This window comes from Pleurodeles waltl, chromosome 10, assembly GCF_031143425.1.
Source record: "Pleurodeles waltl isolate 20211129_DDA chromosome 10, aPleWal1.hap1.20221129, whole genome shotgun sequence".
NCBI lineage: Eukaryota > Metazoa > Chordata > Amphibia > Caudata > Salamandridae > Pleurodeles > Pleurodeles waltl.
The window spans coordinates 452,008,079-452,021,636 of NC_090449.1; the positions used below are offsets into that span (position 1 = coordinate 452,008,079).

The 13,558-nt window shown below is 45.5% G+C and overlaps 1 protein-coding gene across 2 annotated transcripts in view; it reads left to right on the forward strand.

Annotated features, from left to right (window-relative positions):
* Positions 1-2,638: 2,638 nt before the first annotated feature.
* Positions 2,639-13,558, forward strand: part of SLC4A2 (solute carrier family 4 member 2) — a 2,186,615-nt gene continuing 2,175,695 nt past the window's right edge. The window contains exon 1 of one of the 2 annotated variants that reach the window (XM_069210734.1): positions 2,639-2,760. The gene's annotated coding sequence lies outside the window, so the exon portion shown is untranslated. Of the gene's footprint in view, positions 2,761-2,887; positions 2,978-13,558 lie in introns of those variants that run through there. The other variant, XM_069210733.1, reaches the window with a different exon arrangement.

Sequence of the window (13,558 nt, forward strand, 5' to 3'; positions counted from 1 at the left end):
CTACGGCTATGCAGGAATCCCAGCAAAACACCTCCAACGGCGCCAACGCATCCAAAACGCCTCAGCCCGACTCATCACCAACGCACCCCGCCACAGCCACATCACCCCTCACCTCAAAGAGCTCCACTGGCTTCCCGTCGAGAAAAGGGACACCTTCAAGCTCCTCACCCACGCACACAAAGCACTCCACAACGCCAACGCCGGCCCCACCTACCTCAACGACAGACTCAATTTCTACACACCGACCCGCCAACAGCGATCCGCTAGCCTCGCCCTCGCCACCGTCCCCCGCATCCAACGAACCACCTCCGGCGGCAGATCCTTCTCATACCTCGCCGCCAAGACCTGGAACACGCTCCCTACCTACCTCCGACAAACTCAAGACCTACTCGCCTTCAGAAGACTCCTCAAGACCTGGCTCTTCGCGCAGTAGCAGTCTCCACCCCCCCCCCCCCCCCCAACTCCCCCTCAGCGCCTTGGAACTTTAACGGGTAAGTAGCGCGCTCTATAAATGTCTGTGATTGATTGAATGATTGATCATTGTATAACGTCAACAGGTGGACCAACCATGGAGTCCGAACCCTCTCATAATATTCTACGGAAAACCATCTGGGCTTAGTATTTTGCCCGAATTCAAATCTGAGAAGGCAGATTCAACCTCAGCAAGAGTAAAGGGCTCGTCAAGTGCTGCAGCATTGTGTGGCGCCAGTGAGCGGAGAGGATGGTCTACAATCAGTGGGAGGAGAATTCATGCTGGGGCGGAGGCCTGTGCGCATACAGCGTGCCATAGTAGTCTGTGAAGGCAGCTGCAGTGCCACCAGTCTCTATGCAAGCATGTGGGCACGGATCCAAATAGTGGGAATAACTAACTGTTGGCGAGACTGCGAGAAGCAAGCCAGTATAAGAGCTTGCTCGACTAATTGCCCATGCCATACAGTCTACTCTGGGAGGCAATCTAGCATTACCGATCCTCGTCGAGGCTCAGATGGCGCTGGGGTAACCGATCAAGGGTAAGCAGGTCAGGCTAAACGGATTCTGCCGCTAAAGCCTCCTCTGCTACAGCAATGAGTAACTGGAGTTTCTTAATCAGCAGAAACCGTTGTTGGTTCAGAGTGTGGAAATTTGCTCGGGCTACACCCCTCGTGCAGGCTTTGCTGGCGACCCAGAGGCACAGGAGACCCTGCACACTTAACATTGAGTCGCAGAAACACAATCAGCTCCTGTGATAAACCGTCAACAGTCACATCCACAAGGCGCCACATGTGACACCAGAAACAGCAAGCACAAATTAAGCACTGGCCTGGAGGATGACGAACAGCTTGAAGCCCTGGCTTCCCAGAGGGAGACCGCCATCAGATTGGGTTCTGCCTTGTACAACTGACGAGTCTCCACAGGTCTTACTTTGCATGTACCATCATGGTAAGAATGGGAACGGCAAATGACGCAAGCTACCGTCTACAGTGCGGCCACCTGAGTGCCTTCTTTCGCATTATTTGGAGTTGCCCCATGATACAACACTCTTGGAAGTTGGTGGTTGCGTGTATAAATGACCTTTGAGGAAGCAATATGGCAACTTCAGCTAAATGGTGAGTACTGAAAGTCTGGATGCAAATTACTTAAACTGTCTGGAGCAAACTTGGGTGACCCTGGGTCTAGCAGTAGCCAAACGTAATATTGCTCGGTTAAGGGGAGGCAGCACAGGCACTTAAAGTGCGGGACTGGAAGAGGTACATGGATTCTGCATGCTGTACGTGCACGCTGCCTGAGAAAATGACGACATATGAATTGGACAAAGAATTGGGGGTAATGGAAAAACCACAGAGGAGGGTCACACCACTACTGGTTTGGGGTTATTTTACACCTAATTGACTTAATCCAATTGTCGCATTTGGAGAAGTGGAGGGGTTGTGGAGCGGGTAGGACTTAATATTGTGCAATCTATAAACTTTAGGTCATGTCATACTAAGGGACCCATTTGTCTGCTTACAGCTTGCTATGTTTCTAATAAAAGGATATTTTTAAAAATGTAAATACATCGCCCACATATACATGCATATCAAAGGCAGGGACAAATCTAACCAGTCACTCATTCATTCATCCATTTTTTATAAGCAACAACCCAAGGCACGAATTCACCCATCTTCGCATCTCATTCACGGATCAATCAGTGAACTCTCCCATCAATTGACGCACTCGAATATTCTACCACAACCCCGTTTCAGCCACATTTGCAATCACACACTTGGGAAACAAGCCCTTACTTCCAGTTTAAAAAAAAACAAAACCTACCAGTCTCGTGCTCAATATTTACCTCAAAAGGTAAAAAGGTAGACGGCTAGAACGACGACTCGAGCAACAAACACCCTAAACAACATGTTCATACAAGGTCACTTTTAGTAGCTCCGTTCCTAGAGGCTCATCTGCCCCCTGAAACAAAAAAAAACACCAGGAAGCGGACCGCCTACGCGAAGAGAAAAGTATAAAGGAGCAGCCTTGTTTAAACTAGAACATTCCGCCCTATCCGAACTGTACACCATGTTGCCTACTAAAGAAGCAGAAAATGTGCGTGCTTGTCACGTGATATGGCGTCGTCGCCATGGACGCCGATTGGGTACTTCCTCTAATGGTTACTACTGAACGTATCCCTCTCTCATGATCTACGTGCACTTTTCGTCTGTACCACGGGGCGCTCGCATTTGGCTCTTGAGGACACCCACGTGTCGCTCTCTGAACCGTACCGCTACAGATCTCCAGCACCAGGTTTGTAGAAACTTGAGGCACCTGCGTCAAATGCCCTATCTGAGGCCCGTCTGTTAGCAAGTCACGTGAGGGCCACACGCGCACAGAATCCAACACAATCCGGTCAGCCACACTGTTTCGTGCGCGCTCCCGCCACAGACAGGAGGTGGGATCAGCAGAAGTGGCGGCCCAGAACAGCCAATCAGCAACAGGAGGACCTGCAGCGAACCGTCCAGAAGTATGTAAGAGCTAGGGCGAAGAAAGTGAGTTAGAGGAGTCGTTTGGGTGGTGAAAGAACTTGTATGAATTTGATGAGCTGTTATTGGGCCCAAAGTTACGAGGTGGTTATAGAACTCAGGGAGACCTTCAGAAGGATAGACTGAGAAGAGTTTTGAAAATTTTTACGAGACTTCACGTTTGATGATAGCACCATAACGTGTTGGCATACAAAATCTGAAATCAGCAGCAACACACAAAGGTGTTTTTTTTTTTTGTTGTTGCAGTTTTAGATAGAGCAAACTCGTCTCGAAGGTGTTGCAGCACTCATGCAAGATGCATGGAAATCACCCATGTGGGTTTCTGTTCGCAGAACCTAAGCGTACTAAAAATATGTTTACTTGATCACACAGCATATGGCTATAACTTGCTAAAAATGCTAAATGGGTTAAACCATGTGGTTTCTGCAGAAGCACGTGACCAAGCTATCTGACATTTAGGTGTGATATCTGCAGAAGCATGCACATCTCGTCAGCTTTAAGTAATAAGGCAGAATGTGCACCTGGTGTTTCGTCCTATGTACGTGTGTAAGCAAGGGTTGTAAAAAAAAAAACATCGCTTTAGAGAGGAAGCAGGCTTTAAGGTGAGAAGCATCTGGGCTCATTTCCCTAGCAGAAGAAGATTGTGATGACCTACACTTTTGCTGCAGTGCAGCTAAACTACCCATGAAATGTTCTGCCAGTTTCCTGAAACTGAAGAGTGTTCTGTGATCTGCCAGACTCTGGTGAACCCACTGTTTTCTTCTTCGGCACCTATATTTGTTTCCATGTTGGGCTTGTCACTAATTACATAGCTTTAAACTATTTCTAACCTGAAATGCCTGCATTGGTTTCTGGGGTCTTAGATCCGTGTAAGTCTCTACATGATACATCCCATTCTTCCTTCCTCGATCATTCCCCCCTTTAGTTGATTCTTCAACTACCTCTCCTAACCTCCCATTTTAGCTGCCATCCTCTTGCGGCATGCCATTATATGAAAAATAAGACAAGTTGAGAGCAACAAGACCACCAGAGTCAACAAAGCCTTGAACAACCCTGACGGATGGCACCCACTCAAACCATCCCACAAACCACTCATCAGGGGCACCACCCTCATTGACCATTTTCTTTTGTAGGTCATGTAGTGTCTGAATCTCCTCAGCCAATTTCCCATTTTCCATTTGCACACGGCCCCCTTCATGGGTCTCATTATCAACTTTAATTCTGGTTCTACTTCAAAATCAAGTGCAGGGTAGCTCACAGGGGGTTGCAGACCGCAGGTGGGCCTAACCAGATCTTCTCTGCTTGCCCCAGGCTCAGCTCTTCGTGGCAACCCCTAAAGACTGCCACATGCTACTTATAACCACTTGTGTCATTGAATAGTCTGTGTTCCTGTGGGGCGTTTCCCCGAATCGTAGTGGCATAGTAATCTGCAGCTCTTTTTCGTGATGAAACTAGGTCGCTAGACTGCTCATGGGATAGTCATACAAATCGGAGAAGTCCTCTCCTGATATCACCAGGGAGGGGGGGTGTAGAGTCACATGTAAGTATAGCCCATTCCATTTCAGGGGTATTTGCATGTGAAGCCATGCCCCGCCCTGCCAATAGTGGTCCATCAGGCTGGAAGTGCCTCCTTGCCTATCAGCATTGAATATGGTGGTGTTCCATTTGAGGTTAATGGCGACCTTTACTGTCCGATTACCTCTGAAACAAAGAGAAAATGGCATTAATTTCATTGCTCTTCTAGGGTATTTGGTAGTTCCTGTCCATGTGTATCATTTTATGTTTGCATTCCATATTTGTTAACACTGTCCTATAATCTTATCAAATCTTAAAGGACTGCCTGACTCAGTAGCATTCCATAATAATATTGCTCTACATATGAACAGGGCTCCAGTAGCGCCATTTGTCCTGTGCAAATCCTGATCCCGTGATGCTGATACCTGGTCTGCCCGCACCATGAGGGGTTAGGAGCTTAGCCTTATCGTTAGAACATCCAGATGGCATGTGAGTAATAACTAAGATACCCCAATCTAATATCCATTTTCCTACTCTGTATTCTTTATAAAAAGAGGTGCAAGAGGCAGTGTGTAATGTCTGGGGATACCTCTTTAGGGTAATGCAATTTGTATTCTGCAGAGGCTTGAGGGATGAGGGAGCATACATACCTAACAGCTGGTGTTGAACGTAGATGTGCATATGCTGGTACTGCATATGGTGAAACAAAGCAGTGTGGAGAGGGTCATTTTCAGTACCATTATCTGCGGTTCTGCACTTGCGGGTAAATAGTTGATATAGAAGAATAGAAATACACAAGGACTAAAGGCATTAATATTAGTACACAGAGGAGGAAAAACAAAAATGGAATACATAACTTGAAATAGATATTGTCTCTTTTAGAGCGGTGGAGGGACGCTTTACTCCGGTTGCTTCTGCAGTTCTCCCCCTTCTTTTTCTTGCTCATTGTCCAAAGGGATGGGTGGCACAGCTGGGGCCAAGTGAATATCGCTGAGGTAAATAAATCCATGGTTTGTGGCTGTGAACTTTAACTGCAGTAGCTCTGCTGTCTGTTACAGGGGAAGGTCCATGAAACTTAGGGTCCTTCCACTTGTGAACAAAGTTTCTATTATACACTGGAGTTCCCATTGACAATGGTGTTTGTTGGTCATCTGCTGCAGGTGCATTGGCTAATGTGTCAGCTACACGTGTGACCTGTTTAGAGAAGAACTTTGTGGCTTTGGCTGTATTAGACATGTAGACCGACATTTTAGTTTGTATTACTTCAGGGTCCCTCTCAGTCTCAGAATTATTGTCTACTTGATGGCACAAATGTGTTCATCACTCTCCCTGTCATTCTCTGATGTGAATTCAAATGATGATCTGATTCTGGGGTGTTTCTCAAGGTGAATAGTGCTAGTGGAAGGCAGTACAACCATTTATTTTCCAACATTGCACACAATTTATTTTGTTTATAGGAGGCTGTTAAGGCGCTTTACAGTACCATTACTTTGGCGAAAGAGTGTGCGCTATTCCTAATAGTGCGGCTAGATGGGGGTAGATATTGTTAATGAAATGCATGCCATTGTTGGATCTGATCACATTAGGTATTACCTCAAGTACCAGAAATCTAGCAGTAGACTTGGCACCACAGTGGACAAGATATCCGCTTTAATCCATCTAAAAAAAGGGCAGACCACAACAATAAGGTTGCAATAGTTATTGCATCTATCATGTCAAATGTAATCAATGTGCAATGCCTTAAAGGGTCCTTGTGGTCGAGGGATTGTGGAAACTATTACCATGAAGGTGGGGCTCGGTGAACACTACTGGCACACAGTGCACAAGTGTATATTTACATCGTTATCATCTTATGTACGTTGGGAACAAACCAATCCTGGCATATTTGAAAGGGCATGTTGTCTCTAGCAGTGTATGAAGAAAGATGTAGCTGGTTTAGGGTTATCAGTAGCAATGCTTGAAGAATGACAGACTTCCCTTTGGATATCGGTATATAAAATCTGTTCCTGTCTGTGTGCATCCTCTAGCTTCCCATATTTGTTTCTTATGGTCTGAGATGCTATATTCTGTTTCTCTTAGGTGCAAGTGAGCTGTCTCTGTGTAATGTCTGGATGCATCCAGAGAGTCCAAAACTGCAGTTGTTTCACTAGCTATCAAAACTGTGGTGTGTGTTGTTAAAGAGCTGTTTTGCAGGGTATTTTCGCAGGATACAAAATCCTGGACATTAGTGTTGGCTGCGCACTTCACCACTGCAACTGCGCAATGGCAGTGTTAAGGCTTGCATAAAGTTTTCTAAGAGGGGCGGGTGCATGACATGACTTCCATCAGACTTGAGTAACCTGTGTCTGCTCCACCGCATGATGTTAGAGTGCACTGTTGTGGTGATATAAACTGTATCAGAGTACACTGTTATTGTTTCTCTTTCCCCTGGTTTGAGGGCTGCCACTAAAGCTACTAGTCCAGGAGCCTGCTCTGAGTAATGAGGTGGCAAAGTTACCTGTTCTGTTATTTTCACTGTAACTGAAGAGTCATGCACCATGGCACTGACCACTGTTGCACCTATGTGTCTCACTCCCGTATCCTGGTCTTTTGTGGAAGACCCATCGACAAATTATACACCACCACTTAGGATGGGGTCTTCTGTTGCTGGACTACACTTGTCAGGAGTAAAGGTGGCAGAGTCATGGGCATCATCATCTGTATCTGAAATGGGTTGTGCAAAGAAGGTAGGAGGTTTGACTGTATGGCAGTTAACTACCTTGAGGGATGGTAATGATAATATTATTTCATAGCCTGATACACTCTGTGCTGTTAGTGCTGTTTTGGCATTCTAAGTGATCGCAAGTACTGCATGTTCTGAGTACAATGTCAGAGATGCACCCATAACAATGAGGGCCCTTTTCTCTCCTGCAGAGGCTGCTGTTGCTAGTGCTTGTTTGCAGAGGTAATGGCCTTTCCTGACAGAATCAAGTAGGCCCCTGAAGTAAGCAATTGGTTTGTGGCCTATATGGTATTTTTCTGTGTGAGGACAGCTGTCATGACATGGCCATTGCAGTGGTTATAAAAGCAACAACTCTTTATTATAATCTGGTGTTCCTAACACTAGTGCATTTGTTATCTCTGTCTTTAATTTGCAATAAATTTGCTCCATATCAGCAGTCCATGTTATTCTGTCCTTCTGTGTATTAGCCTGTTTAATAGATGCAACCAATGGTGCTATTAACATTCTGTAATCAAAAAACCATTGTCTGACATAATTCTGTAAGCTCTGGAACGTCTGCGTTCCTTTCACAGTCTCTGGCTCTGTCATTTGTTTAATGGATGCTGCACCTTTTGGGTGTAACCCCACAGCCTGAAGTCCACAGCAGTTGTCCCAAGTATTGGACTTCTTCCTGACAGTACTGCAATTTGTCCCTGATCATCTTGTCACCTCGATGAGCAAGGGTGCACAACAGGGACACTGTGTCCTTTCTACACTGCTCCTCTGTTGGACTGCAGTCATCGACATACTGCAACACTGTGCTGTCACTTTGAAAATTGGTGAAGTCATTCATGACTGTCCCTTTTAAAGACACTGAGGGACTCTCAGTACCCTTGAGGTAAACGAGAATGGAGGTACTGAGAACCCCAATACGCAAATGCGTGCCAATAGTGGCTATCAAGATGCAAGGGGATGCTGAAAAATGTGTTTTTTAATTCTATGACTGGAACATATTTAGCATCTTGAGGTATTTTGGGGAGGATGACAGAAGGTTTGGGCACTACAGGGAATTCTGGTACCACTATGTCATTAAGGAGGCATCACAAATTGTCCTTGCTGGGGTAAATGAGGGTGTTGCAGGGGAATACACCTGGGTATATGGCTCCCTGCCCTAGCAATGCCTGTATTACATGTGCAATGCCCTCCTCTGCTTTGTCAGAGAGAGTGTATTGCCTCACTCTTGGTATTATTGCCCCTTCCTTCAGAGTGCTTCTGAATAGTACTGCTGTGCAGGCAAGGCCTACATCATAAGGACCGTTGGTCCACAAGTTATGGGGCACCTGCACAAGGTGATTGTCAATTTTTGAGCCAGGGACAGTTTTTGGCTCCTCAGACCTTGTCTCCAGTGTGACACATAAGGGTACACTGTCTTGAAAAACAATTGCTGTCCTTTATTGGGTCATCAGCAAGCAACTGGTCATCTGATATGTCCTCCACTTTCTTGTTGGGATCATTAAAGGTGACATATGCTCACATTGCACAAGTGTGGACACTTGCCATCAGTGCCCCAAAGGTGGGAGACACTTCCAGAGCCTCTACTTCTAGAATTAGGTCTTTGTCTAATACTTCAGAATAAGGGCCCTGTCACCTGAAGAGACAATTCCTGGGTAATTTGACTAGTTTCCCTGTCACTTCAGGTGTTTCTGCTATGATGGTGTACACTGCTCTAATGAAGTCTCAAATGCCTGTGGGTCTAGCCCTAACTTGGTCACAGTCTGAGGCAGGCCTAGAAAAATCATAAAAATGTTACTAGACCTGCAGGCCGAGTAGCTTGAATAATCTACTTGACCTAACTGTAATGTACTTGACACAGAAACAGGTCTCAAATAGTGTGATCCTAAGCAAATATTGTATTTTACAGTCACCTTTTTCTTCATTCTCACATGAGTGCACCTTCAATTATGTGAGTTCAGCATTTCTGCTGTAAAACAAATCCCCTTTTGTTTAATTAAACACACCAAACATTTGCTCCATGTATAATAAATCTAGCCAACATATAGGGTACGCATGATCCATGCATGACTTGCTTCTTAGTTTACTTATAGCTTTGCCATCAGGGCAGGAGTATTTCTCAGTCTTTATTTAAACACTCACTTTTAATAAATAAATTACTAAAGCATGATGTGGTAGCTTAATGTCATTTACAGACGGTAAATTTCCAAGAAATGTTCAAAAACCTTCCACCAAGTAAAGTGTTCTGACTTTTTTTTCATCCTATTAAAATATTTTTTTCATTACACAGACGTACAAAAAATGGATTTTCACAGCTACTGAAATATATTTTGAAATGTTTGTAAAGTTGACTTGGTTATATACATGTTGTGTGTTAGGAAAAACCTGATACCAAAAGCCTTTCATTTCACATAGGTCAGACAGCTCACCTTACAAAATCCTGGAACTCTGGAGTCACAAGGAAAACTATTTGAATTGCAAGAAGACAAACTGACTTTTGACCCCTGTCTCTGAACATATAGCAAATGTGACAAGAATAAGATTTAAAGGCATCTTAATTGCTAATAATTCAGTTTCTGACTGAACAGAACACCTGTTCTTTGTCCACTGGCTAGAATGGCTGAGTGGAATCTAAAAATAGCTCGACCTCATAAAATCAAACTTGCCATAGAGAGTTGTGGAGTAGAATTTTCGAGTCCTGTAAGGGGTGTGTCACCATTGTCATGATGCATGCACAAGGGATTCCTGGTGTTGAACATATCGTAGTCCCATCCTCTTCAAAGTGAATAGCCATGTTTAACTTTGCCATGAGATCGCATCCTAGTATGTTGGCAAAGGCAGTGGAGAGTAAGAGACTGCCGTCCTCATACCGCCCCCCACACAATTTCCATCTTGTGGCCTCAGTGTCAATGAGAAAGTTGTACTCCTTGTCATTTATGGCTGCTGTCACGGTGGGTTCCTCGTCTGTCCTGTGGGTTACCGGTAAGACTAGACACATGAGGCTACTCCATGGGCACCTCCTTCATTGGGCATATCCTCCCAAGTAATTTTGCTTGAAGGGGTTTCCTCTCTTGACAGTTACCCCTCCTTTTGTGTTTTGCTGTTGTAAAGTGGGCTGCATTGTCGGTTGTGGTCCATACTGTATTTGGGGCACAGGCTGCTTTAGTTGCTGAGGCTGCAACTGTTGTTGATGTTGCATTTGTACTCTGGGCTTAGGGAGATATATCACTTGGGGACTCATGGTGCGTTGTGCCACAGTGCCATCAGGTGGTGCCACTTGTTGGCTATATGTTGCCCTTGTTTGAGTGTTATGCTTCTTGCTATTTTTGGACCTATAATCCCTAATGAAGTGCCCTACCTTCCTGCAATAGTGGCAAATCTGTCCATGATGGAATTTGTTTGATCTATTTCCCCCAACACTTCTTCCCCTTCCTCTTCCATTCATGTTATTTTTTCCTCGGGCATATGGTTGGAGGGGAATGGGAGGGGAATGCCTGCAGGGGGCGCACTCAAGGATACTGCGGCTAACTAAATAGTGGGAGTGGCAATTCCTCCCTCCTTTTTATTGGGCAACTTTTACTGGACTAATTTGGCTGCTGCTTTTTAGGGTCTAGCCTGCTGCGCATGCGTTTCGCTGAGCGAGACGCTTTAGGAATTAAAAAGGGCTCTGAGCCCCGCCCACGCCACGTCAGTGTCTTTCATTGCCTCGTGGGCGTGCCTGTTAGAATCTGCTTGATTTCATTAGTGGAAGGCACGCATACATCATGCCTTTTCCGGTGGATAGCCCTCCTTGAACGCATCGACCAAGTACAGAAAACATACGCGGCTTGCTGTTTTCCGTCTGGTTCGTGGACTACTTTTTCTCTATTTTCCCAGCGCGATCTCGCTTGGCAGAAGTCGAGCGCTTTACATAATATCGACCCTTTTAAACACTTAATTTAACTTTTTCCAGTTATTGCACTTTTGCCGATAGGCTTCATGGCGAGTGAAAAGTTCAGTTAGGAGTTTACAACGCTATCAGCTCTAACACGAGCAAACGCAAGACCCGTTGCATTGCAAATGCTTGTTCTATTTTGTCTTTCTCGCTCTTTTCCTGCCTCATCTTACAGAAAAGTATTATGTGTGCTTGTATCTCTGTCCATGGTTTGGCGTCAAAGGTCACTATGTTGTATAGTTTGACCTGCACTTCAGCTGTTAGTCCCTTTTTTTTCACTGTGTTATAAAACAGTACTGCATTTCCTCTGGTCACATCCCAACTTTTCCCAACTTCCTGTGTCAATTTTTTCTTCATTCTTTTTTCAAGCAATTCCTTTGTAGTTATTGAGAGATGAGCCATCACATCTAGGGTCAGTCCGTGTCACATCCTGTACTCCTGCTTTCTTGAATTGTGTGTTAGTCTCGTCTCATATGAGGGAACTTAATAGTCTCTTGATGTCTCTTATTGGAAGAGTACTCCCTGCAGTATGTTTTCCGAGAGCTGCTATACACTTCCCAGCTCCTTCAGTGAGGGGTGGTGCAGGAAAGTACCCTCTTTTTGGCATGGTTACCCCTACTTTTTGCCTGCTGTCAGTATGCTTTGACTGCTTTCACTGGGATCCTGCTAACCAGGACCCCAATGATTGTGCTCTCTGCCTCTAAATTTGGTTGCCTAGGACTTTGCACACCCTGCACTTGGCATACCGGTGCCCCCATGTAAGTCCCTAGTATATGGTACTTAGGTACCCAGAGCATTGGGGCACCAGGGGTTCCCCATGGGCTGCAGCATCTATTGTGCCACTCATGGGAGCTCATGCAAAATGTGTTTGCAGGCCTGCCATTGCAGTTTTTACTACAGGTCACTGCTCCAGGTCACTGTAAGTCACCCCTATAGTAGCCCCTCTTAGCCCAGAGGGCAGGGTGCTGGTCCCTGTGTGCGAGGGCACCCTTGCATGAGCAGAGTTGCCCCTACGAACTCTAGTGCCATTTTCCTAGACTTTGTGAGTGCGGGATGTCATTTTATGCATGTACTGGATATAGGTCACTACCTGTATCCAGCTAAATAATGGTAACTCCGAACCTGGGCATGTTTGGTATCAAACATATCAGAATCATACCCTAATACTGTTGCCAGTATTGGTTGAATGATTCCAAGCACTCTGGGATCTCCTTAAACGACCCTCCGGTATTGCACCTACTAGTCTTTCAGTCCTCCTGCTGCCTGACCAGCTCAAGTAGGGGAAGGCAGAACAAAGGATTTTCTTTGGGAGAGGGAGGCAACACCCTCCCCCCATGGAAATAGGTGTGGCAGGCTGCAGAGGGGTAGCCTCCCCAAGCCACCTGTATGTTTTGAAGGGCACATTTGGTGCCCTCCTGGCATAAACAGGTTTGCACCAGCCTAGGGAGCCCCAGTCCCTGCTGTGGCGTGAATCTGGACAAAGGAAAGGGGGGTGACCACTCCCCTGTCCATCACTACCCAAGGGGTGGTGCCCAGAGCTCCTCCAGATGGCCACTTGATTCTCAATTTCTCTGGGTTGGAAATCAACTCAGCAAAAACAAAGTATATGGTCTTTGGGGACAATAGGTGAGACCAGTATACCTAGATGGCGCTCCCTTGGAAAGAGTGGGCACTTTTGACTACTTAGGTATCAAACTGGAAGACTCACACCTTTGGCATGCACACCGCCAGAAATCCTTACTGTGCCTGAAGCAAAGGGCGGGTGGCATTGTAAGATTTGCTTCTAGATCTCCCAAGTTTGCAATGTCTCCCGCCCTTGAAATATATAAATTCCAAGCCCGGGGGGGGGGGGGGCTTATATGGTGCTGAACTTTGGGGCCATTGTAACCTGGTGGATTTGGAAAGGGCGGAAAATCAATTTTTGAAATCATTGTTAAAAGTTCCTTCTAGCACTCCATCTCTGCCCATCCGTATGGATTTAAATCTTTTTTCTATTTCGCAGATTGCTGCTTTAAGGCCCTTGCTATATTGGATCCGGCTCTGGATAACAGATGCCCTTTCTCCATTTCGTTGTGGGCTTCTCAAATTGGTGGGCAGCAACACTATTAGTAAAACGAAATGGTGTACCTATGTCAAAGAATCCTTATTCCATCTAGGGTTTGGGTCCTATTGGTTGGACCCTCCTTCCATTCCTAAAAATGCTGTGCAGCTACTGAAGGATGCTTTTTGGCACAACGTTCAGATTGTGCAATTTACTAAGATGGTTCCACTGTCAATGTCTGATAATTATTTATTACTCAAAAGCCATTATGAATTTGAGCCTTATATGGATATAGCATTATCTCCATTTGCGCAAGCTCTTTTTGTTAGATTCAGAATAGGGTCCCTCCCTCTGTGTTT